We start from the raw sequence: 27569 nt of genomic DNA on the forward strand, positions 1-27569 counted from the left end.
CAATACACGTATAGCTGTGCGCACGCGGAAGGTTGTGACAGGCCAGTGCTGGTGGTTTTCACGCAGCATGAAAAATTCTACTTACCGACGTTATCGACAGCCTTAGATTTTTGTCCACTTACGGAAATGTGAACACCTTACGTTGAATAAGATTCAACCTGTCTTATGAAAATCCAGAAGGGCATATCAAAACTCGCTCGACGAGATTTTTACAAAGAAAGGATGAATGCCAATTCCAAGACACAATGTTGTGAACAAAAATTACCCACACGCGATCATACACGCCTCACGATTGTCCACAGTGTCTGCAAGTGTCCACAAATAATCTTTTTAGGCACTAACAACTATGCAATTAAATAAACACGCACCGCGATTATGTTATTTTTGAGTGTCTATGTTTACATGCACCACGATTCTCCCGAATTACTTACGAATAGAACTGTTATTAATTTTTTAAATACACTTTAATTTAAAAATGTAAAAAGGAATTTAATAAGTATTCGCTGATTGTTTATATCACTGTATTTCTTACATGCTACTTAATACATAACTGAATGAAATATGTCCAAAATGTGTCGCGTGAAATATCTTCACTGATCCTTTTTTACGACTGACTAGCTAGCCGAACACGTGCCGATGCTGCCCTTTGTCTCCACTGAGTGTAGAGTGCGTGCGTGTGCGTGTGCATGTGTGTGTGTGTGTGTGCGATAAGCGAGGCGAGTGACGTAAAATCGGGGTCCTGTTCGGCATTTGTTTCTCAGAACCTCGTCGATCGTTGGTACAGCCAGCTGCTAGTATCGTTACATTCTTCTATGTGGACGCAAAGCGATTCCTTTCTACATTTTTAAATTAAAGTGTATTTTAGAATTAATAACAGTTTTATTCGTAAGTAACTCGGAAGAATCATGATACACGTACGCACAGACACTTACGAATAACAATCGCGGTGCGTGTTTAATTAATTGCATAGTAGTTAATGCCTGAAAGGATTATTTGTGGACACTTGCGGACACTGTGGACAATCGTGGGGCGTATATGATCACGTGTGGGTGATTTTTGTTCACAACATTGTGTCTTAGAACTGGCATTCACCCTTTCTCTGTGAAAATCTCGTCGGGCGAGTTTTGATATGCCCTTCTGGATTTTCATAAGACAAGTTGAATCTTATTCAACGTAAAGTGTTCGCATTTACATAAGTGAACAAAAATCTAAGGCTGTCGATAACATCGGTAAGTAGAATTTTTCATGCTGCGTGAGAACCACTAGCAGTGATCTGCCGCAACCTTCCGTGCGAACGCAGCTGTACGCAGATTGCCATTCTACAGGCGGAACTTTAAACGTTAATAACTTTGTAACGAAGCCTCCGTCAACTGATTGGTATTCTTGATTTTCGTCTTATTTTGACCTCTAGAATCGCTTATGTAAATTTTTTTCAGGGGTGGCCGAAAACCGTATAAATCATATGGTGATTTTTATGTTATTTAGATTCAGAAAATCTAATTTATGTTCAGTGTGGCTTTTTTCATTCTTTTTATAGTTGGCCAAGTCGGTGTTTTTAATGACCATGAGGCTATTTTTTCGTAGTTGCGTTCAATAATTGGTATTAAAATAATTTCAGCTGTATTGGAATAACCGCTTATTCTTATACAGGATAGTGTTGGAAATTTTGTTTTTTTTTTTGTTGTATTGATTAGTGAATCTATCTGTAAAAGTATTGTTAAATGCTGGAATGCTTGGTGTTGATGGTAATTTTGTTGCATACCTTAAGCTAAAGAATTTTCTTCTCTGTTCAAGGGACATTTCTTTAGTCTCAAATAGTATACTGACTGTTAGGCTTGTATGGTAGCTTCCTGTGACTAGTGTAAACGCAGAGTTCTAGATAGGTTCGATTGATCCGTAGTCCAATTTGCTTCTTATTAATGCTCGGAAGGTCTTTACCTAAACTTCTTAGTCCGTACGCCAACTGCGGTAAACTAGAGCTTTAATGATATTTATTCTTTGGCAAGATGCTTGTTTAAGTGACTTTAAGTGGAGAATCCTGTTCAACTTTTGATCGAATTTAAGTCCGAGTAGTTTTACGTTGTTTATCTCAACCTTTACCATATACAACTTTGGTATGTTTTTTAACAATTTCCGTTTTTTGGAGAAGACTATAAATTTGGTCTTATAGGAAGAAAAATAAAGTCCTGATTTCTTTGACTATATTAGAAGTTCATTAAAACTTGCGAATAAGTCTTCTTGGACCTGGAGTCTTTATATTTTTGGTTATGTCATTGATGCCTATTAAAAACAAGGTGACGCTTAGCGACCCTTGTACATTCTGTTGATTCTGATCTGGTTAGATCTATTTTCAAAAAAGGAGGCCAGGTAGGCCAGGGAGGCCATAGTGTTTATGATCTTTGTATTGTGTCATATATTTTTTCAATATCTAAAAATACTTTAATAAGGTGTTCGTTGTTTAGGAACGCTTCGCATATAAATGTTTCTGTGTTGATTAAAATGTCTGTGGTTGATCGATATTGTCTAAAACCATACTGGTTACGCGTAAACATATTATTAGATTCTAGATACCATTTTAATCGTTTATCAATGATTTTCGCCAGGATTTTAGATAAACAGTTGGTTAGGGTGATTGGTCTGTAAATTTCTGTTTTGTGTTTGTCCTTGTTTAGTTTAGGTATTGGTGCAACGTTTACTTTTTTCCATGTGTCTGAGAATACTTGTTGTGTTCATAGATAGTTGTATATTTTTAAGTGATATTTAATTCCAGCATAGGGTAAGAATTCCATAAATACATTAGGTGTTTTTTGTCTTTGTTAAAAGCGTGGTGGCTTTCTTTTTGAGCAGCTCGGCATTCTTCATTCCATCATGGGATGGAGTCTTTTCTTATTGTTGTCATTGTTGTTTGATTTCCTTGAAGGAGATGCTTCATGTGCTGATGCATTAATGACCGACTCGAATATTTCTATTGTGTGATTTACGTTGGTGGGTCGATGTCGTGGTGTGAAACGTTTTGGAGGAAATCAGTTATTTTGTTTTGATATTTAAGCCAGCCTATTTTTTTAAGAATCCATTTGATTGTTAGAATGGAGATACGGGCTACCTTTGCTTTTTATGGGCGTTGTTTGTTTCAGTGTATTTCTGGACATGGGTTTTAGACGGTTCTGGATGTTTAAAATTTAAATCACTTAGTTTAACAGGATGATGGTGTGATTATTCAGAAGAGTTAGATGATGACCCTTTAATTCCTATTTTGATTATGTTATGCGTGTATGTTCTGACGGAGCGAGATCTGCTAAGGATCCCCTGACGTTCGAAGTCGGTTCACAAATATTTCGTAAAATCTGCAAGGATCGACAGACGAAGACTCGTCTGCGCTGCGCAGTAGGTAGCAAGCAAAAACACGCAAACGGCCGCGGTTTAATTGTCTGTACGCCGAAGGAATTCGGCGCCAACCCGACCTTCTAGAGTATCACGTATGCAAACAGAAATGGGAATCGCAGCCAAACTTCTTTCTCTCGAACGAACGCGATATTTAAACAGAGTTTATTTGATTAGTGGACACATTTTATGCATCCTTGCAGTCAACGACTGCCAATTCGTCGTTTGCTCATATTCGCTTCATAACACTTCACACAGTGTAAACACTTGCTTGACTAACGACAGTATCGTTGGTTCTATCTGCCTAAAAAAAGACAGAATTTCTCATGCCTATGCACTAGCATCAACGCTCATCGCCGGATTCATTTCGGCAAAACCAAATCGGTAATCTGATTGCTAGAGAGTTTATAATACAAAGTTTTAATTTTGAGTGACCTCTAGCAAGAAGTGATTTTTTCTTATTCGCGATGTATATTAAAGAAAATTCCGACGCCGCATCTTTCCTTCTACACAGCCTTTAGCATAATGCCTTTGGAAGGGGGAACGTGTCTTATGGGGATAAGATCGTCGCTGAAGGCCGTTAGAGAAAGTTCCTTATTTTTGATGGCACGTAGGCAATACTTTATCTTGGTTCGAAATTCTGCGGTTTATGATAGAGATGTGTGCTGGCAATATTAGATGCTGTGAATATTAGAATCCTGACCTTGCACACGACAAATTTTTGCCCTATCATAAACCTTGCCTAACTACGAGTCTAAGTGGCATATTCCTACAGCTCTTAATACAGCCAGCTGCTAGTATCGTTACATTGTTCAACGTTAACGGAAGTAGATGCGACAATTTCATACATCGTCAGATTCCTTTTTACATTTTTAAATTGAAGCGTATTTGAAAATTTAATAATAGTTCCACTTGTATTTAACTGTGGAACTGTTGTTGTGGAACTAACCCTCGCAGACGGAACAATCGCGATATGCATATTACATGGACACTCGCGAACGGCCAATCGCGGTACTGTGGTCCGCTGACTTGAAGTCCCGCGAGACAGCACAGGGACAAGAGGAGTCGTACCGCTCATCTATCTAACTTGCTCTCTTGCTCTCAGGCAGTCCAAATGTGTGTGTAACTACCGTAACGAATAGCGAACCGGAGTTCAATGTGTACGTGGGAATAGGTATATCCTTTCTACTTTTCTCGCATTCCAGCCACGGGATTTCAAGTCAGCGAAGGATAGTACATATGTACGTGAGTGCTCGCGCATGGCTGATTTATGTGAGTAACATTATATATTGAAAGTGGCATTCACCCTCTTTTTGTGGAAATCTCGTCGGGTAGGTTTTGATATGGCCTTTTGGATTTTCATAAAACAGGTTGAATCTCTTTCAATGTAAAGTGTTTGCGTCCTCATGAGTTGACGTAAAAAATGTAGGACTGTCGATACGTCGGTAAGTACGATTTCTTATAGTGAATAAGAACCACTAAGCCGACCTATCGCGAGTACGTAAGTTTGCAGATTGTCGTAATTCAAGCGGATCTTTAATTGTTAATAACTTTTAAATGAAGCCTCTCATTTTGGCTTGTAGAATTACCTTCTCAAATATTGAAAAATGATATCTGAACACCTTAGCGAAGTGAAGTGAAGCGTGGAAAAGTAAATAAGCCGTGGAGAAATACAGAAATAATTCGTAAGGTAGCGACACAATCGACGACGGATCATAACTCGCTCTCGATTGGTTGAATCTGCTCGACTGGGTTCATATGAAACAATGACCTCGAACATACAAGATGCTCGGCCACCCCTGGGAAAAAATTGTAATGAAATATTCTAGAGACCAAAGTAGGACGAAAATCAAGAATTTGTTGATGGAGGTTTCGTTAAAAAGTTATTAACGTTTAAAGTTCCGCCCGTACTGAATTTTTTTCTCGAAAATGCGCAAGATTTCGGGGGTATGTCTATTCACTAAAAACGATAGTAATTGACCTCCGCAACCAAAAATAATTTTTCCAGAACGATTTGAAATTTTTGAATTTAATTGTTAATAACTATTTAACGAAACCTCCATGAACAAATTGGTATTCTTGATTTTCGTCTTATTTTGACCCTTAGAATCCCCCATTAAAATTTTTCCCAGGGGTGGCCGAACAGCTTGCATAACTGCATTCAAGGATAACCGTGGTGTAGTGACAATCGTAGGAGATTACTAATATTTTATCCTGAATTCGAATCCTGCTTAGAAATTTACTTTCATTTTTTCTTTTATTAATCATATTACATTGTACTACTTTGCAACATCTAATTAAAAAGATTTACTAACTTTGATAATTTGTAAAAACAAATAAATATACGTGAGGAAATTCTCATGGACGCCCTAGGGCCCTCACAAAGAGGAACTCACGGGTAGTGCTTGATTCTTGCTAGCTAAAACCCTATGGTGACCATCCTCAGGCGCCTGACGGGAGACCGGGAACTCCAGTGAGCCATCACAAAGTCCCACGCTGCGCCGTGCCTTTCCAGGCCCCTCCCGGTGGGAGGCACTCCTCCCACCGCATTCCCACTCAACCGCAGGCGCCTGGTCACCAGCGCCCGCGGCCCCATGACGTGGGACTAAGCCATCGGCCGCGTGGCCACGTTGGCTGCAGGTGAGACCTGGCCAATCTGCGGCTCTAGGTATACCCCATGGCAAATATCCCATGCCCCAGTCCACTTACACACATATTCACACACACAACATATTCATAACGGTGTTTGGTCCGCGGGAGCTTTCACTCCGATCTCCGGGATGCCATGCGAGGATGCGAGCACCAGCCTTCTCAGGTTGATGACCCCATCCAGTGGCTGCCCCTACCCGCCACCTGGAGACACGCCAGATAGGGGTTCACCTCTCCAACCCCCTGGACAACCAAATGGGTGCGTAGGGGTACCTGCTCCCCCGAGTCTCAACCTAACCCTTTGCAATAAATGCTTAACCTGACTCGACGTTCGAAACTTCAGATACTCGCCCATCCGTATTGAATAGTATAAAATACCTTACAAGGGGAAGAGAGGATTTCCCCACTTGTGATACGCTGATGTGAAATTTTAATTAGAGGGTGAGGAATTTCCCACCTTTCCTCAAGTTGAGCTCAAATTAAATCGAGCGAATATCAACTGTGGACTTAAAACACGGTTTACTGAACTTCTAACATCTCGTGTGAGTGCTCGTTCACAACTATTTTGTTCGTTACCTACGTGACTCAAAATTTACAGAAACATAATAATAATGATTGCAAAGTTCCTAGATATAACTCCTTCTTTCGCACGAGCTCGCTGGTGTTCTCGTGTCTCATCGAGCTATTTCTTTTTACATTTTACAACGCTTGCTTCTTTGTTCCCACACTAAACAACTATGACGAGAAGGATGGAAGTATTGATTTGGCAACTAAGTAATTGCGGATTTTTTTAATAAATTTAAAGACAATTTTTTCTTAGAACGAAATAACTTTATTTAGTAATGTATTGTCCATTTTTAACAATGACCTTATGCCACCTTTCAGACAACATCATAACTCCATGTTTATAAAAGTTCTGGTTTTTATCGGCAAAAAACTAAACCAAGTGTGATTTGATATCATCATTATTATTGCAATTTTTACGATTCAGGAGGTTTTGCAAAGAACTGAACAAATGATAATCTGATGGTGCAAGGTCAGGACTATATGGTGGATGTGGCAACACATCCCAACCAAGCTCCAATAATTTTAGCCGAATGGCCAAAGATATGTATGTGTGGCCTTGCATTGCCATGGTGGAATACAATACCTTTACAATTTACCAATTCTGGTCACTTTTCTTGAATTGCATGCCTCAGTTTGGTTAGTTGAATGTACATATCCGAGTTGACCGTTTGGTTGCTGTTCCGGCCGAAGCGGAACAGTAGGCTAGAAATCGGGCCGTCCGCAACCGATTGTAGGAATCGGACCGTGTACAAAAATCAATAGCGGACACGTGTCGCGGATTACCGTTCTCGAAGGATCGAGAAGGTTCCGCGGCACGCGCGCGCGAGAATTTTTGCACCCGGCTCGAAGAAAGCAAAGGACGATCGAGAGACACCTATAAAAGGACAGGACCCCGATCTCCCGGGGCTAGTCAAAATCGAACAAGATAGTCAGACTAAGATCCATCCATCAAAATTGAATTAATTATTTTAAAGTTAATCGGTTAAAATAACGCGCCGCGACGGCCGCGGAACCGTAAAGTAAGCTGGGGAGTTACAACCCTAGCTAGGAGAAAAAAAAATCCGCGAGGTCACGAGTAGGCGAAGTCGCGATCATGGTCGGGTCACGACAGTTGCGTAGAAAAAGTTCAAAGTAGACGATTCCTTCCTTATCCCACCAAACTGATAACATAATCTTCTTTACACGAATATCAACTTTGGTTGTCGTTTGAATTGGTTCATTTTGCTTGCTCCACGATCTTTTTCAATCGACATTGTTGTAAACAACCATTTTTCATCTTCAGTTATTAATCTTTTTAAAAATGGATCATTTTCGTTACGTTTCATAAGAAAATCACAGATGTTAATGCGTTGTGTTAAGTGAATTTCTTTGAGCTCACGGGGAACCCATACATCGAGTTTCTTTATGTAGCAAGTTGTTTTAATCGCTGTTTCAATACATGTATGCGATACATCCAGCTTCTCGGCAATCTCATGTGTTGTACTATGACGATCCGAATCGATTAATGCTTCGATTTGGTCATCATCGACTGCGACTGGACGGTCTAAAAATTATTTATCTTTGAGTGAAAAATCACCGAAATGAAATTTAGCGAACCAATTTTGACACTTCTTTTTTTTTTATACGTGGGGAAATCCTTATGGACACTTATGTTAATCCTTATGGATAGTGCCGGACTCTTACCGGCTAAAACCCCACGGTGACCATCCTCAGGCGCCTGGCGGGGGGCCGGGAATTCTAGTGAGCCATCACAAAGTCCCCCGCCGCGTCGTGTCTTCTCAGGCCCCTCCCGGTGGGAGGCACTCCTTCCACCGCATTCCCACTCAACCGCAGGCGTCTGGTCACCAGCGCCCGCAGCCTTGTGACATGGGACTAAGCCGCCAGCCGCGTGGCCACGTTAGCCGCAGGACTCACCTGCAGCTAACTGGCCAACCTGCAGCCTTAGGTAAAACCCGCGGCAAATATCCCATGCTTCGGGCCACTCACACACACATTCACACACGCAAAGCATTCATACCGGTGTTTGGTCCGCGGGAGCTTTCGCTCCGACCTCCGGAATGCCATGCGGGGATTTGGCCACCAGCCTTCTCAGGTTGATGACCTCATCCCCGCATCCCATCCCAGCGGCTACACCTATCCGCCACCTGGGGACGCGCCACGTAGAGGTTCACCTCCCCTGCCGCCTGGACAACCAAACGGGTGCGTGGAGGGGTTCATCTCTCCTGCCGCCTGAACAACCAAACGGATGCGTGGAACCAATTTTGACACTACCGCTCTTTTAAGACTTCGTAACCATACGCAGCAAATAACTTTTTGCGAGCTTGCAATGCATTTTCTCCTTTGCGAAAGTAATACAACAAAATATGACAAAAATGCTCGTTTTAAATTTGCATTGTTCAACCGATGTCGAAAAAGGAAGAAAAAAACTATACAATCGATCGATACAACGTTTTCTCTGAATGACAATTAAAGTACTAACTATCAGACAACAATATGGGTTTGACGGCAAATAAGCCGTCTATCAGTGAAATCCGCAATTACATAGTTGTCAAACCAATATTTCTCGCGATGGAGAAAAACTCGGGCTCTTCATCGGTGAAGGTTGTGAAATGAAATTGTTCATAAATATCGGGTAAAATTGTTTTATTTCCGGGTAAGTCGAAAATATACACAGCGGCTAAAGGTCGATTTGTATTATCCGATTTAAGGTCGATTTATATTATCCGTTCACGGCACGAACGTAATCGAAACGGCTCGGTTCGAGCAAATGCATTTCGTATTTATATTATCCGTTTCGGCAAGTAACGTTTCAATTCCGGACACGGGAGTTCACGTTCGGTAACGATAGTCGTGGAAAGTCTTTCAAACTGTGATTGTCAATCGTAAGAAGTTGGAAATGTTTTCACACTTATGTTTAGAAGATGTATGCCGCATAGCATTGTTATTAGATGAAGAGGAAGAAACCAAAGTAAGAAACCGTCGTTTTGCTTTGCATAAAATGTTAAAAAGAAGAAAAAAATTCATGAAAAATATTGGACATTATATAAATAATTAAAGGATGACGAGGAAAAAGTCTCCACTACTTTAAAATGTCTATGCATAGTTTCAATATGCTTTTAGTAAAAATCGAAAATTCCATTACAAAACAAAATACAGTGTAAATAAACTATTTCTAATATTTTGTTGTTGTTATTGTCCTTGTTATTTTACATTTTACATTATTTAATTATTAACTCTATGGCCTCTCGATCTAATTCATTTTGTATGATTTCAACTCCATGAACTAATAATTTATGCTCTTTTGACCTCTGACCCATTCATTTCAAATATACGCATAAATTTATGCAATATAAAAATAAAAGAATTAGATCGAGAGGCAATGGAGTTAATAATTAAATAATGTAAAATGTAAAATAACAAAAACAACAACAACAACAAAATATTAGAAATAGTTTATTTATACTGTATCTTGTTTTGTAATGGAATTTTCGATTTTTCCTAAAAGCACATTGAAACTATGCATAGATATTCTGAAGTACTGGAAGAATTTTTCCTCGTCATCCTTTAATTGTTTATATAATATTCTCCATCAATTTTTCTTCTTTTTAACATTTTATGCACAACAGAACGACGTTTTCTTACTTTGGTTTCTTCCACTTCATCTAATAACAATGCTATGCAGCATACATCTTCTAAACATAAGTGTGAAAACATTTCCAACTTCTTACGATTGACAATCACAGTTTGAAAGACTTCCTACGACTGTCGTTACCGAACGTGACTGGTGAACTCCCGTGTCCGGAACCGAAACTTCACGTGCCAAAACAAATAATATAAATATAAGATGCATTTGCACGAACAGAACCGTAAAAGACTTATTGAGGATACTTCGCAAACTTTCAAAGAAGCTCTTCAATCCGCGAAGGGACCTATTATCTCTTTCTAAGAACGTCGCGACACAAAGTGGTGATCAAAGTAGTTTTTTTTATACTAAGTATTTGAAACCTCATATGAGATTTATTTCTGCTATATAATTATCTATAATGATTCTGCAATACTAAAATTATAGTTATATACTAAGTTATGTTATAATAAATTTTAAGATTACAGCTTTTCCAAAAGGTGAGAATACATCAACATGCTGGTATACAAGGTGTTCTGCCACCACTGGAAAAAAATTTTAATGGAGGACTCTAGTGGCAAAATAAGACGAAAATTAAGAATACTAATTTGTTGATGGAGACGTCGTTAAAAAGTTATTAACGTTTAAAGTTCTGCCCGTACTGAATTTCTGTCTAAAAAGTGGATAGGATTTCAGGGGTAGGTCTATTCATCAAAAATTATTGTAGTTGTCCCCCGCAACTGAAAATAATTTCTTCAGTACGATTTGAAACTTTTCATTTTCGTCGAAAAATTTGTCTACCTTTCTGAATTTTTTTCTCGAAAATGCGTAGGATTTTGGGGGTATGTGTATTCACCAAAAATGATTGTAATTGAGCCCCGCAACCAAAAATAATTTTTTCAGAATGATTTGAAATTTTTTAATAACTTTTTAACGAAGCCTCAGTCAAGAAATTGATATTCTTGATTTTCGTCTTATTTTAGCCTCTAGAATCTCGCATTAAAATTTTTCCCAGCAGTGGCCAAACATCCTGTATAAGTTTGATTCTGCGATTAGTAAATCTAAACTTAAGGGAAGATATATTGTAGTTGATGTTTTGGAGTTCTCTTACTAATTTAGATCGTTGAGAGTTAAAAAGATTGCATTGCCATACCATGCGGTTTGCATCTTGAACTATATTTTCGTATTTACATTTTGGATCATTATTGATACCTACGCGGGAGAGAGATGAGGCTAGGTTGTAATGATCAGTTCTGCAGCGATTTATAGTGACTACTAGTTCACGTGGGAACCCCTTGTGAGCATACCATGTTCTTGATTTGTTACTGTAACAATTTTGGAAATAAAATTTTTCCTTAGTGTGTCCTTGTTGCTTTCGGTTTGCAATTTTGCTAGTTTTCGGAAGTATTCGAATAAATTAGTATAAGGAACCGTTAATATTTCGTTTATACAGTCTATTTGACAAGAGCGTGTACGGCAAAACTCGAAAACTACTGGGTTGAGTCATAAGTAATTGCCGCTTTTTCGCACTAACTTTATTTCTTTATTATTTTAAATAAAGAAATAAAGTTAGTGCGAGAAAACGGCAATTACTTATGACTCAATCCAATGCAAAAAAATCAGCTTGTTTTGATAAGAAAAACGTCTGAATGAATTCCTGTACATGGTTGTTGTTGAATTTTTGTCCATTTAAAGAATTTTATAGGGATTGAAATAAATGGTAATCTGTAGGGGCTAGAACCGGTGAGTAAAGAGGATCAGGTAATACGGTCCATCCTAGTTCCAAAATTTTTTCCTGGTTGACTCTTGCCGTATGTAGTCTAGCGTTGTTATGCAAAAATATGACGCCCTTACGATTGATAAGTGCTGGTCGTTTCTGCTGTAATTTTTCTTGGACTCTGTTCAATTGTTCAATGTGCAAGGCTGCTGTAATGGATTATTCTTCTTCGATCCCACCATACGCAAAGAAGAATCGTTTTTCCATGAAGAGTGACTTTGGGTTCTGGCAGAGGTGTTTATCTTTATCTACCTACTGTCTTTTTCGGGTAATATTTTCATACGTAAGCCATTTTTCATCTCATGTAATCAGCAAAAATGGGTAATTTCTGTTCATAGACAAGAGCGAAGTGACAACCGCCATCCTTGTTTTTCACCTTGTTTTTCTCTGATAAATTGTGCGGAACCCATACGTCTAGCTTGCTGACTTTTCCTAGTTTTTCCAGGTGCCGAAAAATGGTAGATTGGGATGTCTTCAACTTATTTGCTAATTCTCTGGTTGTTTGACGTGTTGTTCTGCTCCACTAGGACCTTCAAAACGCTGTCATCGATATCCGTTGACCGTCCTGGTTTAGGTTCATCTTGAAGACTAGTATCTCCGGAACGAAACTTGGCAAACCAATTTCACATTGTACGTTCTGCTACTACACCTTCACTGATAATGTCGCATATTTTTTTTGCTGTAGCTGTCGCACTATTGCCAGATTGAAACTCACAACATTTTGTGACGAATGTGCTGTTTAGACTTCTCCATTTCACTTACACAAAAAATCGTATCAGTACTTGATCTGAGCTTGTCGACTGCTATTTCTGAACTGTTCAATCCTCTAAAATAAGGTAAGCACAACAGCGAAAACGAACTACAGATAATTTGGAATTCCCGAAACAGTTTATGATCCACTGCCTGAACCGGCCATGACTTATGACTCAACCTAATATTTAGGATATTAAATTGGAAAAAAATACACAAATTTTTTGTGATGTATACTAAGATGCTGTAGGCTCCCACTATGTTCGTGGAGCCGTTTTATTTAGTAAACAAAAATCCAATACTATTTACAATAACTGAATTTATTTATAATATGTATATGTGTTAACAGTTTAAATTTTAATGTTCGTGGTTCGATTCTAATGATGTTCTTACGGTGTTCAATGTTCTTATTTGTTCTTATCAAGTTCTGATAGTATTCCAACTCTAAAATCTCATGCCCCGCAATTTTATACATATTCCAAAATAGGTGGAGATTCGGTATTGCCAATCAAACCTCTGCCCATCCCTCGTGGGCTAGTCCTCAGACATTCAAAATTCCACCCACTGAGGGTGATGCAGGGGTAGGTGTCCGCGATTCCAAGGGGCAGGTATGATCCTAAAGTATGGCTCTTTAACGGCTTTATAGTACGGCAATTTGCATTGTACTATAAGGTACAAAAGGTTGCCAAATTGCTGATTAAGTAATTTAAACTACTATTAAACTAAATAAGGTGTACGCTAAATTGATAATTAAGTAATTTAACTAATATTCACTAAATGAGCTCCGTTAATAAATGCTAGAATTCCCAACAGATGCTTTATTATTAATATGTCATCCAGTCATCGTCATTATCAATAATTAATTGACATCTTCGAGGTATACTTTCTACTAACTTAATCGCATAATCTCGAGACAGGGACCTCCATGTTAATTGAATTTGACGAAACAGCTGTTTGATTGTGTTAATCTTCTTTCCCCTAAGTTTGAACTTCACGATTACCCAAACATTTTTGATTGGATTTGCATCCAGTGACTGTAAGGCCAATCCAGCACATCAATGTGATTTTTTTCTTTCCACGCAGTACAGTACCGACTTCGGTGTTTTAGGTCGTTGTCCTCTTATTGTAGCCAATATTTGTTCTTCCTTATAAACCACCTTTAGGCGAGTGGTAATGAAGCTCTCTGATAGATTTTAGTGAATATGTGCAAAGTGCCGAATCCCTCTGTTAAAATAGGTGCGAGTCGGTCAATGGTTTTTTCAAAGACCCGATCTCTCACCCTTTAACAAGGAGTCCGAATTACGAGGGATCGGAATATAGGACAAAATGACTGGTACACGTGTATAAATTTCTTTCGCCTAGTCACTCGTCTAGACCGTTTATTTAAAACAAAATCAAAATGAAGTAAATATACCAAAAATGAAAAAAATTTTTAAATTAAATTAAATTGCATTTAGGTATTTTAAAATTGCAGGAAAAAAAACCGAGACTGGTGGCTCGGAAAAGCCTGGCTAGCTGTCTAGCTGCTACGGCTCCCGTCTCGGTCTTCTCTAACAAAAAAAGACCGAAATCCGGCTGTAAATACTTGACAATGCTCGTTGCGTTGTCTGATACGCTTTTATCCACAAGCTCCTTGCTCTGTTTATAGTAAACAGGAGCGGGATTCTGACAGCGATACGCAGCTGTACTAGTGAACTGTATTATTGAACGTTTCTCGTATGATTGAGAAACGTTCGATTGCAGTATAGGAAGGCAAGATTCTAATCTCGATTTTCCCTGGACTGCAGGGTTTGATTATTGCTGGAGTGAACAACAGGCAGAGGTTGTAAGGTTCCGAATGTTGTCTGCTCCGCGGTTCTTCACCGTCCTTTGGTCAGTACGGGACCGGTTTACGGTACGCATCAATTTGACGCATTCAGATTCTAAACTTAACGTTATAGGACTCATAAATATTATTTGTTAGCAATTTATGTTGAATTGAATTGATGTAACGATATGGATGTATACTCTAATTAAAAGAAAAAACTGCATTTCAATGTAACTGTCAACGTAGCGAATTATAATAAAAATATGCGCAACGAGTGTCCGTAAACCTAGTGTTAACTGTGCAAGAAGCGACTGATTATTAAGGTTCTTACGGTTCACGATACCCTTTGAGTGTCGTTCTACGCCTAGTGTCCGTACACACTGACGATCTACAAACCACGCTCGAGCAGGTCGAAGTCTGCTGGAAGTCCACCCAGGGAATACGCCAAAAAGGCCCCTATGTGGATGTGATCCCCAAGCACTGACTCGACCTTGGAGGACGGCTATTCCACCCAGGGAATACGCCAAGAAGGCCCCTATAGGTGGGTTTTAGCACCGTGCAATAATCAAGGGAGGATTTAGCACCGATGACTGTAACCAATCACTATAAAAGTGTAAGCTCGGTATTTTTCAGCCACCGGTTGCTACTGAATTATGTGGAAAGAAAATCAGTATGATTTTGTTACTTTCCAACTGGTTCGATCAATACATTGATGGATTTCTGCACGAGAACGTATGGCTCGAATATCTCGACTTTAGGCAGGATTTTTCAGAATCCGCAGCAGTCTAAATTCGTGTTACTTCGTTCACGTGATTCTACGACAAGTTAGACGAAACTAACTTTTCGATGATCAGTCTGTGTTGTCAGACGAGGTCGGCGTTTGAGGTCCGCTCTCGTCGAGAACCAAATAGCGAGTGATCGAAGGGATAGACATTTTTAACCGCAGCCACGGGAGTAAAGATTGTTGTCTCACGGCGCTGTCTGGTTCTCGTTGTCTATCTCTTATTATCGTCGTATCCTCTCTGTATTTCGGCGTAGTAACACCTGTTCTCTAGGAACCGTTATCGGGCCGATTGCGTGACTGTTATCGAATCGTAAATTTGGAGTTTTTCTACGCGGTATTGCTACCGAAACGTATTACGCCGCAGAGAAGGCTCTGGAATTTCGCGTAAACTGGGAACAACACCGTACAAGAAATGGCCCGTTTTTCTATCGATCACGCGATCGTTTAACCGACGTTTACCGGATGTTTAACGGTCCGCTGGATAAGTTTATTGGCGTGGGTACATCAGGTATGGGTTATAGAAGAACGTGCCCAAAATGAAGCTTCGTTGGAAAAAATAACATTGTCCCAATCGCGGTATAAATTTTCTTTTGCCTAAGCAAGTCTTTTATCGACACGTTTCTTGGATAATAGTGGTTTCTTTATTGTGCTTTTACATTTCACATCATTTGCCAATAATCGTCTTCTTATAGTGCTACATGATACATTCAAACTCTTCTTACATAAACCGGCTTGTCCACCACGTAAAAATAGATGCGAATTCTTCTCGAATTCCCGTAAAATCAATCCTCTTTTTTCGACGTCTTTAACGTAATGCCACGATCTGGCAGGTCATCGACATTTTTTACCTCCAAATATTGTTTCACCCACTTACTAACAAATGTCTTCGACATTCTCATGTATTTAGCAGCCGCTGTGTACGACATTTTTGGTCCTTTAGGATGAGAACACAGAAACACTGCTTCGTAACGTGATGCATACGCGGCACTCATGGTGAATATGTAGTTCTACGACCAAGTTTAGACAACAACTGAGGATTTCTGTACAAAGCATCTTAAAGAAAGGATTAGGTTACCTGCTCGAGGTGGAATTCCCCTCCTCCTGCCCTCCCCACGGTTCGCAGGAGAAAATTTTGCCGTACACGCTCTTGTCAAATAAACTGTAAGTGTTTTAGTGGCTAACTTAGCTAAACGGTCGACGTCTTCGTTGCCTTGGATTCCAACATGAGACGAAACTCAAAAGAATTTTATAGTTCCGTTAAGACTCCTGTAGGAATGTATTCTAATGTTTTTTAATTTCAAGAATATAAGCATTGGTTGTGGTACTAAATTTGATATTCTGGAGATTTTGTAAGACACTTAGAGAGTAGGAAAAAATGAAAATATCCTTATTTCAACATTTCAGAGCGGTTTTGAGAGCATCGCTTAGGCTAATCCAACGTTCGAAACAGTCAAGATTCGACGCAAACGAAGATATCAACGTCCTGGAGAAAAGTTTGCAAATCCTGTTTGCGTTTGCAAACACTTCTGGTGTTCCAAAATAAGACTTTAAGTGTTGATAAACTTTTATTCATGATCTCTGTATAGTTTGATTTTAAGATATTATATGGTGTAATCGTCGCTAGAGCTCAGGTAGTCACTGAGTGAGCTGTCTGGATTATTTGGTTCTATACGTTTTTTAACTCGAATAGAGCGAATTTTTATGTTCTATTCTTCCAGGAAGCCGCATGTCTCTGTTAACATGTGATGTCTCTATGATGTCTTTCATATATCTTTTTACAATGCTAATTATATCGGATTGAATCAGTGGATACTTCTGAGAATTCAACATAATATTTTCTCTAGCCAACAACACTTTGTTTTCGATGTCAGTAATGGTAAAAGATTGGCTTCTGAATTCTTTTTGGCTTTTTTGGCCTTTGTATAACTATTTTGCTTCTATTTTCTTCTTATTATCACCTGTATTTGTTACTTTGGAAAGGCTTGTTGTAGATGTACTGGGCAAAGGCCTTTTGGTCTTGTTTGGAAGTGGCATCGGTATAGAGGTGCGCTTTCCTTTATCACCTACCAATCTCAATTAGCAGGGCCTTGAACGTCAACGTCACGATAGAGAGGCGTTTCGTCATGGTCTACGCTTATCCTGGGGTCTCTTTCCCAGGTGCAGGGAAAGTACACGACGTACGAACCAAAAGAAAATCTTAACAAATAAGGGATGCTACATAATTTGTTTTCACTTCTGTGTATATTTATTAATGGTAATGTTCGAAAAAGTATAGTTATTGAACTTTACAGAATAATATTTTTTTTTAATTTGTCGAATGATTAACATAATTCGAAAGTCAATGTTTTGTCATCTATTTTAAGCATATCGACAAAAGGACAAAAATTGAAAAGTTTGGATTAAAGACAATAACAAGCCATAACAATGATAGTGTTTATGGTTACAAGATACAAGAAAAACTCCTACGAAAGAATACAGGGTGTGGCACTTAAAACCGGTCACCTGAATAACTTGGCTGCTATTGGTGATAGGAAACAATGCATCAGGCCAAAATTATTTGGTATCAAGGGGCTCATCATCCGATGTTACTAGTTTTTTTGATACGTGGAGGCATCAAGGAGATATGAAGGTAATCTCTGTTTTTTTAAATGGGACGGTATGTTTTTTTACTTACATTCCGATAGAGTATTCCAAGATGAATACAATTACCTATTAGAAAGGTCATTCCTGGTCTGGGTTAAGCCAATTGTGATGGAAAATAACTTACTTTGAGGAAATGATTAAGCACCGTTGATTTATGTACCTAACAATAATACACATCTAATACAAGTGTTCAAAATGGTGACTTTAAACATTGATGCATCTGAAGCGTTGCTTGACAGATAATACGGCATGTTCAATTTCAGTTGTGTTTATCGCGGCACAAGCTCTTCTTATACGTTCTTTCATATCTTGTTTGGTTGTTGATATTTCATTATACAGGGTGGGGCAGTAACTATTAGCACCTCAGATATCTTGGAAACTATAAGTTTCACAGAAATATTTGCTAAAGTAAATTGCACAGTACGAAGGACGCTATTGGGTGGCGATAATAGTTTTTTTGCAGGTGGAGATACTTCGGACATTTGAAGGTCACATCCATTTTTTTAAATGGATCGGTATGTTTTTGCTTCCGTATCACGATAGAGGATCTTAAAACGAGTTCAACGACCTATTACACAAGGTCATTGAAGGTCATAGAAAGTAGAGAAAGACGATAATACTTACGGTTTTGGTAGTAAATGAAACATACGTATTGTCAACAGTAGAGGAATGCGTAATGCTTACCGTTTACTTCACTGAGAATAAACACTGCTTGAAGGACACTTTAATAGTTTGCAGAGTAAGATAAACATCATAAGATTAGTATCGATAAATCGGTCAATCCGGCACAATGTATCCGTTTGAAGAGCAGGTTGATATGCTTCTTATTTATGGCGAATGCCAACAAAATTCTGTAAGGGCGAAAAACTTGTATGCTGAACGATATCCAGATCGGTCGCAGCCTTCGCGTCAAACATTTAAAAATGTGTATGATAAACTTAGGCAAACCGGTAGTTTAAGTGTTCGTAAAAGTGAACGCCAGAAACGAGTAATTAAAGAAGAAATGGAAATCGGTGTGCTCGCTAGTGTGTCTAGAAATTCTCATATTAGTTCGCGACAAATTGAACGCGAATCTGGCATTAGTAGGAGGAGCGTACTTCGCATTTTGCACCGTCACAAATTTCATCCGTATCACGTTAGTCTTCACCAAGAATTGCATGGGAACGACTTCATGAATCGCGTTGAGTTTTGTCGATGGGCTATACGTCAGATTCAAAACAATGAGCTTTTTTTTAATACCGTCTTATTTACTGATGAAGCAACATTCACAAATCACGGGAATGTTAATTTGCATAACATGCATTTATGGGCAGCGGAAAATCCACATTGGCTGCGACAGGTTGAACATCGAAAACAATGGTCTGTGAATGTATGGTACGGTATCATAGGTGATAAAATTATTGGACCTTATTTTATCAATGGAAATTTGAATGGCAACGTCTATGCTAATTTTATTAAGGATACAATGGGTCTTTTGCTAGAAGAGTTACCTTTATTTACACGACAAACCATGTGGTATCAACATGATGGATGCCCAGCACACTATTCATCGATTGCGCGAAGGAAACTCGATGAAAAATTTCGAAATCGTTGGATTGGACGCGGCGGTCCAATATCGTGGCCAGCTCGTTCACCAGACATAACACCTTTAGATTTCTTTCTGTGGGGAACACTGAAAGAGAAAGTGTACAAAGAAGTACCAACTACATCTCACGATATGCAACAGCGAATTATTGCAGCCTGTGCATCAATAAGTTCTGACGCTGTAAGACTTGTAAGTCAATCAATCGTAAAAAGAATCCAACGGTGCATTGACAGTGATGGTCATCATTTCGAACACCTACTATAAACATGTTTCGTTTACTACCAAAACCGTAAGTATTATCGCCTTTCTCTACTTTCTATGACCTTCAATGACCTTCTGTAATAGGTCGTTGAACTCGTTTTAAGATCCTCTATCGTGATACGGAAGCAAAAACATAACGATCCATTTAAAAAAATGGATGTGACCTTCAAATGTCCGAGGTACCTCCACCTGCAAAAAAACTATTATCGCCACCCAATAGCGCCCTTCGTACTGTGCAATTTACTTTAGCAAATATTTCTGTGAAACTTATAGTTTCGAAGATATCTGAGGTGCTAATAGTTACTGCCCCACCCTGTACTTACTGCTTTAATTTTCCCCACAAATAGAAGTCCAGAGGTATTAAATCTAGAGAACGTGCTGGCCATTTATAATTTTCTGCACGACCAATCCAACGATCTCCGAATGTCACGTTGAGGAATTAAGTAATTATCCGTGCAGAATGAGCGGGGCATCCATCTTGTTGGACCACATAGTTTGCCGTATGTGAAGGGGAATATTTTCCAGCAGGTGTGGCAAAATTTCTGTTAAAATATGTTTATATCTCGAAGTGTTTAATGTGCCATCGATTAAATAAGGACCAATTATTTCACTGTTAAGAAGTCCACATCAAATGTTTAAAGACCAAGTCTTTGTTTATCCACTTCTCGCAGTCATCGTGGATTTTCTATTGACCAATAATGCATATCATGACGATTGACTTGGCCACAATTTGTGTCTTCGTCCGTAAACAAAACTTTAGTCAAAAATAGCTCCTTACTTAAAATTAAAGCTGCAAGTATATAATGAAATACCAACAACCAAAGATATGAAAGAGCGTATAAGAAGAGCTTATATTGTGTTGCGAAACATGCCGTTCCGCTTACAACAGCAATTCGGCGTTTACATTGACGCTAAATGGTTTTAGTGTCAATGTAAACTAAATAACCGTCATAAAAGGCCCGCTCTAGCGACCTCGCAACCTGGTCCTGACCGTTGGGCCAATGTTTTTCCCGATACCTGGGACGCGCAGTCCATCCTCGCGAACGCAAAATGCAAGAAGTACCAGCGCATCAATCCTGAACGAAAAAGGTTCTGATTGGATGCGGCTGGCTTCTTGCATAAGGATATAAAGCGCGACATTTAGCGTACAAATCAGACCAAAACGTCGAACACCATCACGCGATGTCGTACGAACGAGAGAGGGTCCACGCCACAGAAATACAGTCCACTACACAACCAACGCCTTGCATATCGGCAGACGTGCAAGAAGAGCTCTCGACGTGCAACACCTTGCAAGAGCTCTCAACAGCTTGTGCCGCGATAAACACAACTGAAATTGAACATGCCGTATTATCCGTTAAGCAACGCTTCAGATGCATCAATGTTTAAAGTCACCATTTTGAACACTTGTATTAGATGTGCATTACTGTTAGGTAAATAAATCAACGGTGCTTGATCATTTCCTCAAAGTAAATTATTTTCCATCACAATTGGCTTAACCCAGTCCAGGAATGACCTTTCCAATAGGTAATTGTATTCGTCTTGGAATACTCTATCAGAATGTAAGTAAAAAAACATACAGTTCTATTTAAAAAAACAGAGATGACCTTCATATCTCTTTAATGCCTCCACCTACCAAAAAACTAGTAACATCGGATGATCAGTCCCTCGATACCAAATAATTTTAGCCTGATGCATTTTTTCCTATCACCAATAGCAGCCAAGTTATTCAGGTGGCCAGTTTTAAGTGCCTCACCCTGTATAATTCTACGTTTTCGACTTATTGTTTCGCGTACACAGATCCATTCCTTTTTAATTGTATTGTAAAATTGTAACCAATATGCAGAGTGTTTCCGAACTAATGGTAATTGAAAATTAGTTTTCAAACATCTCTCACTGTATCAAATACAAATTCAAAGTAATTGAGAATGATTTTACATTACACTGCAATGCTTTCCAATGACCACTCACATTTTCGTCTAACACTAAGTTAAAGTTTACATAGATTATCAACAACCCTAACTCTCTTCGTTTTACAATCCTCAACTAGTTTGTAACCATTGCCAAGCATTAATGGTATACAAGAATTGGTTTCAAAATCTGGAATGATATTGTCTGAATAGAGAATGTCTTCTCAACAGATAATATCTGCGGCGGATAGAACATTTCCAGAAAGAGAACCATCTGATGTCACTAATCCTATCAATCTTCTATTCTGTTTGAAAATAATATTGGAACGAATTAAACGCCAAACAGAAATGTAATACACTTATGAGCAAAATTAAAGGATCATCAAATTTTTATCGAAAAATTTTCAATTTTTAACTGCTGTAACTTTGTAGAGACTCAACATATGACAATCAGCATGGCTCATTTTAAAGCTTGAAGTCATTAGTTTCACATATCTGGACAGTTATTTTTCGAAAATTTTCTTACATCAAAGAATAAAGTGAAAACTAAAGGTATCTATTATATTAATAATAAGCGACAACTGCTACACACGCTTAAAATATTGAACACATCTTTTTATTAAAACGTAGATAAAGTAACTTGTTTTTTCTTAAATCGTTTTGAAAGTTTTATCTTCACTAATAGGAGAATCAGCCTTAGAATTACAAAAACGATTAATGAGACGATACGATGTCGAACGCAGAGTAAAATAATGCGATGCGATATCCATGTAAGACAATACTAAAAAAAAACTAAACTTTTTTAATTTTTGCTTTTTTTGCACACAAATTATTTTGAGGTTATAATATGAACTTTGCGTGTTTTATATGTTGATCACAGTTTTATTTTTATTTGTGGGTGTTCATAACTACAAAGAATTTTTTGCGGGTTGTTCTTATCGATATCTCCAAAAAACTAACTTTCTTCTTTAAATTTATTTTACATATCAAGTTGATCATTCTTACTCTCTTCCTAATTGGCCGAAATCATATTTGGCGATTATCAAACAGCATTTTCTACATTTCCCCATCACCGCCTATTCCATCCGTCCTTAGCGCGCTTGGTTGGACCGGCTAGAAGATGAGGCGAGGGAGTAGAAAGTTTGGCAATGCAGCAGAATTTCCATCAAGCTCGTTACTCATGCTGTTCCGAGCAGCAAGTCCTACGTCGTGCTGCTCGACTCTTCTTAGAGCGGATCAGCGGTGCCATCTCTAGCCCCACGCTCTTTACAGCGTCGTGGTATAGTCCGGGCCACACTATAGCGAGGTCGTAAACTCGAGTAGGTGTCAAAGTTTACACGTTTCAGCTCCCCAAACAAGTGAATTGACAGAAATATAAGTAGCTAAGGGCCTTAGACCATAGTCAGGGCCGTACGAAGAAATATTTTATCCAATGTCGCCATTTTTAAAAAGCCATTTTTAGAGGTATCGTAACAGGTAAAAGTCTTACTCAAGTCTTTAAGATCTTAATTTACCTGCTTATAATATATGCATCTAGAAAATGAAAAAAAGGTAGTGCAGTTACGGACACAGAAAAACATTCAGAAAGGCACCCTCAAACAAGATGTCATGTACGGCCCTAAATGCCGCAGCAGGAGTCGGTCCCAACCCTCAAGAGTTTAGTTTACGACCTCGCTATATTTTGGCCCGAACTATACATCACCACACGCCGGACGATCGCACAGTGGTCCCAAATCCCAAAAAGCTGGCCATAATATGAAAGAGTTCTTCAGTTTAGCCAAAAATTTGTAGGTAGGGGTTTTCGAGGTCGCTGATTACGAATCAAAAGTCATAATTAGAAAAAACAAAATGATGACTCCAATATAGCTCACGTACATGCGAAAGAAATGTAGGAATCATCTGAAATTTGATACATAGTTGTTTTTGAGGTTGCTGATTACGAATTAAAGGGCAAATTACAAATAAATAATCAAATACATTTATTAAATAAAATAACTCCACACATCTTACGCCAATTACATATACAGGGTGGGGCGATAACTATGTCCACCTTTAATATCTCCGTTATTTGTTATAATATGAAAAAATGTTACATACAAAACTTGCACGGTACAGAGGGGGACACATTGTGATATAAACATTTTTCGTGTGGGGGGAGTCATAGAGGAGATTTCAAGGTCATCTTCATTTTTTTTAAATGGAATGCTATATTTGTTTTATTGTGATGTGATAACAGGTGTTGAGACGACTTCGTCAAGCTATCCTTGAAGGTCATGCAAGGACAAATATAGTAGTAAAATAAACTTTCTTACATTGCAGAAGATGTTCGAAATGGTGACCGCTTGCGTCAATGCAAAGTTGCAGTCTTCGTATTGCTGCATCACGTGCCTGTTTTATCGTCTCTGAACTTATTTTAGTACATGCTGTATTTCATAAATCCTTACTTTCATGTAAACGAATGGTCTTGTTACATTGTTTATGTTGTGGCAAAACATCGCGTGTAGCTAGAAAAGTAAACATTACGGCAGTTCGTAACATTGACATGAAATATTAGTAATCAGTCTCAGTGGATTGTTAAATCAAGCAACAGTGTAATTATCAAAATGAAGTTTTCTTTTGAAGAGCAAGTGGATATGATCCTCAATTATAGAGAAATGCAACAAAATTCGATAAGAGCTGCAGCCTTGTATGCTGAACAATATCCAAACCATACACATCCTTCGCACCGAACATTTCAAAAATTGTGCAAAAAATTAAAGGAAACCGGAAGTTTGGGTATCTGCAACATTGCATTGACACAAATGGTCACCATTTCGAACATCTTCTGTAATGTACGAAAGTTTATTTTACTACTACATTTGTCCTTGCATGACCTTCAAGGATAGCTTGACGAAGTCGTCTCAACACCTGTTATCACATCGCAATAAAAAAAATATAGCATTCCATTTAAAAAAAATGAAGATGACCTTGAAATCTCCTGTATGACTCCCCCACACGAAAAATGTTTATATCACAATGTGTCCCCCTCTGTACCGTGTAAGTTTTGTATATAACATTTTTTCATATACAAATAACGGAGATATTCAAGGTTGACATAGTTATCGCCCCACCCTGTATATTGCTAAGTTTCAAGCAAAATCATCGGAATCATATTCATTATCAGATATGTTGCTTTCTGTGATCGATTCTGTTATTGATATTGCCGGTTGAACTAATTAATTTAACGCCTCTAACGTAGGAATTTATAAAAATTGGAAAAAGTTTATGATTTAAGCGGAGTTGAACTAAAACACCAATTGGGGTATTTCATTGATACTACAATGAACAGAGTTGACAAAAAAATGCTGCCCATCTCTACCCTTCTTAGTGCTTTTACATGACAAATGCGAAAAAATGTTTTAGTTAGGAATTCTCAAGTTTTATTAATTGTTTTCGAAATAAATAATATTTCATCTAATTAGTTTAATACAGATTTATAATCAATATTGAACTAGATCAACTGGTTCATTAAAAAATATACAATTTTGAATAATAAAAGATTATTTATGCATCAGTTTCAAGAAGATTTATTAAATCTAATAATAAGTTCACCCAAAATTATACATTATTTATTTCAAAAAATTTGTTGTATCTGCCACAATTTCCAAGAAAAAACGCGTAAAATTGGTAACGCAGCCACTCTGCATTATAGAGCTGTACGATCAGGGTGGCACCTAGTGGCAGCTAATTTTTGCAAATTCAATAAGATCAAAGTATCAAATACAAGTCTGAAGAGGAATTGTACCGTGATATTGTGGAATATGCAACGTTTTACTTACTTGTTTACAATGTATGCATGAAATTTCACATTTTATTTTCAGTAATAAATATACCGGTTTACGAACTTACTGGATAACAACTTTTAATATGTTAATACTCAGAAATGTTCTACTTACTTCGAGGATCAGCATCCATTTTGCAGAATTGAAATTGATGCCTTTTAAAAAAACTTATACACTTTTTACATCACGGTATGCACTGACGCTTACGCTCCTGACAAACGACTGACTAACGAAACCGAAGTTTGGATCGCAATTGCCATCCAGGTATAAAAATATGACTCATTTCATTTTTCCTATCCTAAAGAGGCATCATTAAACTGATGATTCTAACAGGTTAAACCTCTACAGCGAAAAATTATTTTTTGGGGTTTTGGCCACGATTTTGCGATTTGGGACCACTGTAAATCGTCTCAGACGACGAACTCTCGGGCAATCTAGCCTCCAACTTGTTACCCACAGTTTCGATCGAGAGCTGACATTATCCGACCAGACCTGACCCCAGTCACGTTCAATTAACAATAACAAAATTTTATTTTATTTTAAATTTAAATTGATCGCGTCTGTTTGTTCCGGACTACATGCAAGAGCATGTCTATTACACGATTCAGAAACAATTTTACCTGTCATTAATATCGCCACATAATTTGTTTGTCTACTCTGTAAAGCCGAATTTGTTCCTCTCACGAATGTATTCGTAACAAATAGACGTAAATAATGATATGCGAGAAACAAAAACCAGATTTACACTTGGTCACAAAACTATACCAGTATAGTTTTGAAATTATACTTGCGTATTTTATGTATACAGAGTATTCGACTACCTCTGAGAAAAATTTTAATGAGAGATTCTAGAAACCAAAATAAGACGAAAATCAAGAACATTTGTTGATTGAAATTCCGTTAAAATTTATTAACGTTTAAAGTTCCACCTGTAGAACGGCAATCTGCGAACAGCTGCGTTTGCACGACGTGGTACTCATTCAGCACGAGAATCTCTATTTACTGGCGTATCGACAGCCTTACAGTTTTGAATGTGAGAACCGCTAGGACTGGCCAGCCTCAACCTATCATGCACCCGCAGTTGTTTGCAGATTGCCGTTCTACAGGGGGAACTTTAAACGTTAATAACTTTTTAACGATGCCTCAATCAACAAATTGGTATTCTTGATTTTCGTCTTATTTTAGCCTCTGGAATCTCCCATTAAAATTTTTATTATAAAAACACTCTGTATAAATTAATTTTATAGAAAAAAACTGTTAGTCTTTAATTCAGAATAAATATTTTGTAAAATATCAATTTTATTGCACTAGTATGCGAATTGGAATGTCAGAATCAAATTTTTTTCAATAATCCATGTCAATATGTTGCCATTTGACATGAAAGTTTTTAAAATACTTTTTTAAATGTATGGTCGTTCTTCAAACTTGTTGGGACATTTCGCCCTATATATTTTGAATAGGAATCTGGTGAAAGAATTGTAAGACGTTTGTATAATGATATAACAAGAATTATTAAACAATTTATACTTTGTGCTTTAAATTGTGGCTCTCATTAAACTTAAATCATTCTCCAATCACCATGTATGTAGCATTGTTTGTTGATTTATACTTTAAAATGTCGAAATTTCTAATTCACTTAATATTTGTGGAGAAATACAACACTCTTACAACAACCATATAGTAAAGTAACGAATAAAGAAAATCTTTTGAATAAAAAAGAGTATATATAAAAAAGGAACAGAGTTCTGAAACAATATTATTTTTGTTAACGAGAACAAATATAACATTTTTGTTAGTGTTGAAAGAGTGTGCCACGAGGTTAACGAGCTTCTCGTATGGCCTAAAGACTATGCCGGCCTAATGCGTTATTAGAACTCCGACTTGTAACAGCATTCTTCACGAAGACAAATATTTTGACATTTTAAAACATAGATTAGCTGTAACTGAACAAACATAGAGATTGAAGAAGAATTACAATTATACTAGAGCAACAATTCAAAACAGAAAGTGCG

At 38.0% G+C, this 27569-nt stretch overlaps 1 protein-coding gene across 3 annotated transcripts in view; it reads left to right on the plus strand.

Annotated features, from left to right (window-relative positions):
- LOC143342752 (uncharacterized) overlaps positions 1 to 27569 on the plus strand; it is a 128419-nt gene that overhangs the window by 73091 nt on the left and 27759 nt on the right. The gene's annotated exons all lie outside the window — the stretch shown is intronic.

This window comes from Colletes latitarsis, chromosome 6, assembly GCF_051014445.1.
Source record: "Colletes latitarsis isolate SP2378_abdomen chromosome 6, iyColLati1, whole genome shotgun sequence".
In the NCBI taxonomy this organism is placed as follows: Eukaryota; Metazoa; Arthropoda; class Insecta; order Hymenoptera; family Colletidae; genus Colletes; species Colletes latitarsis.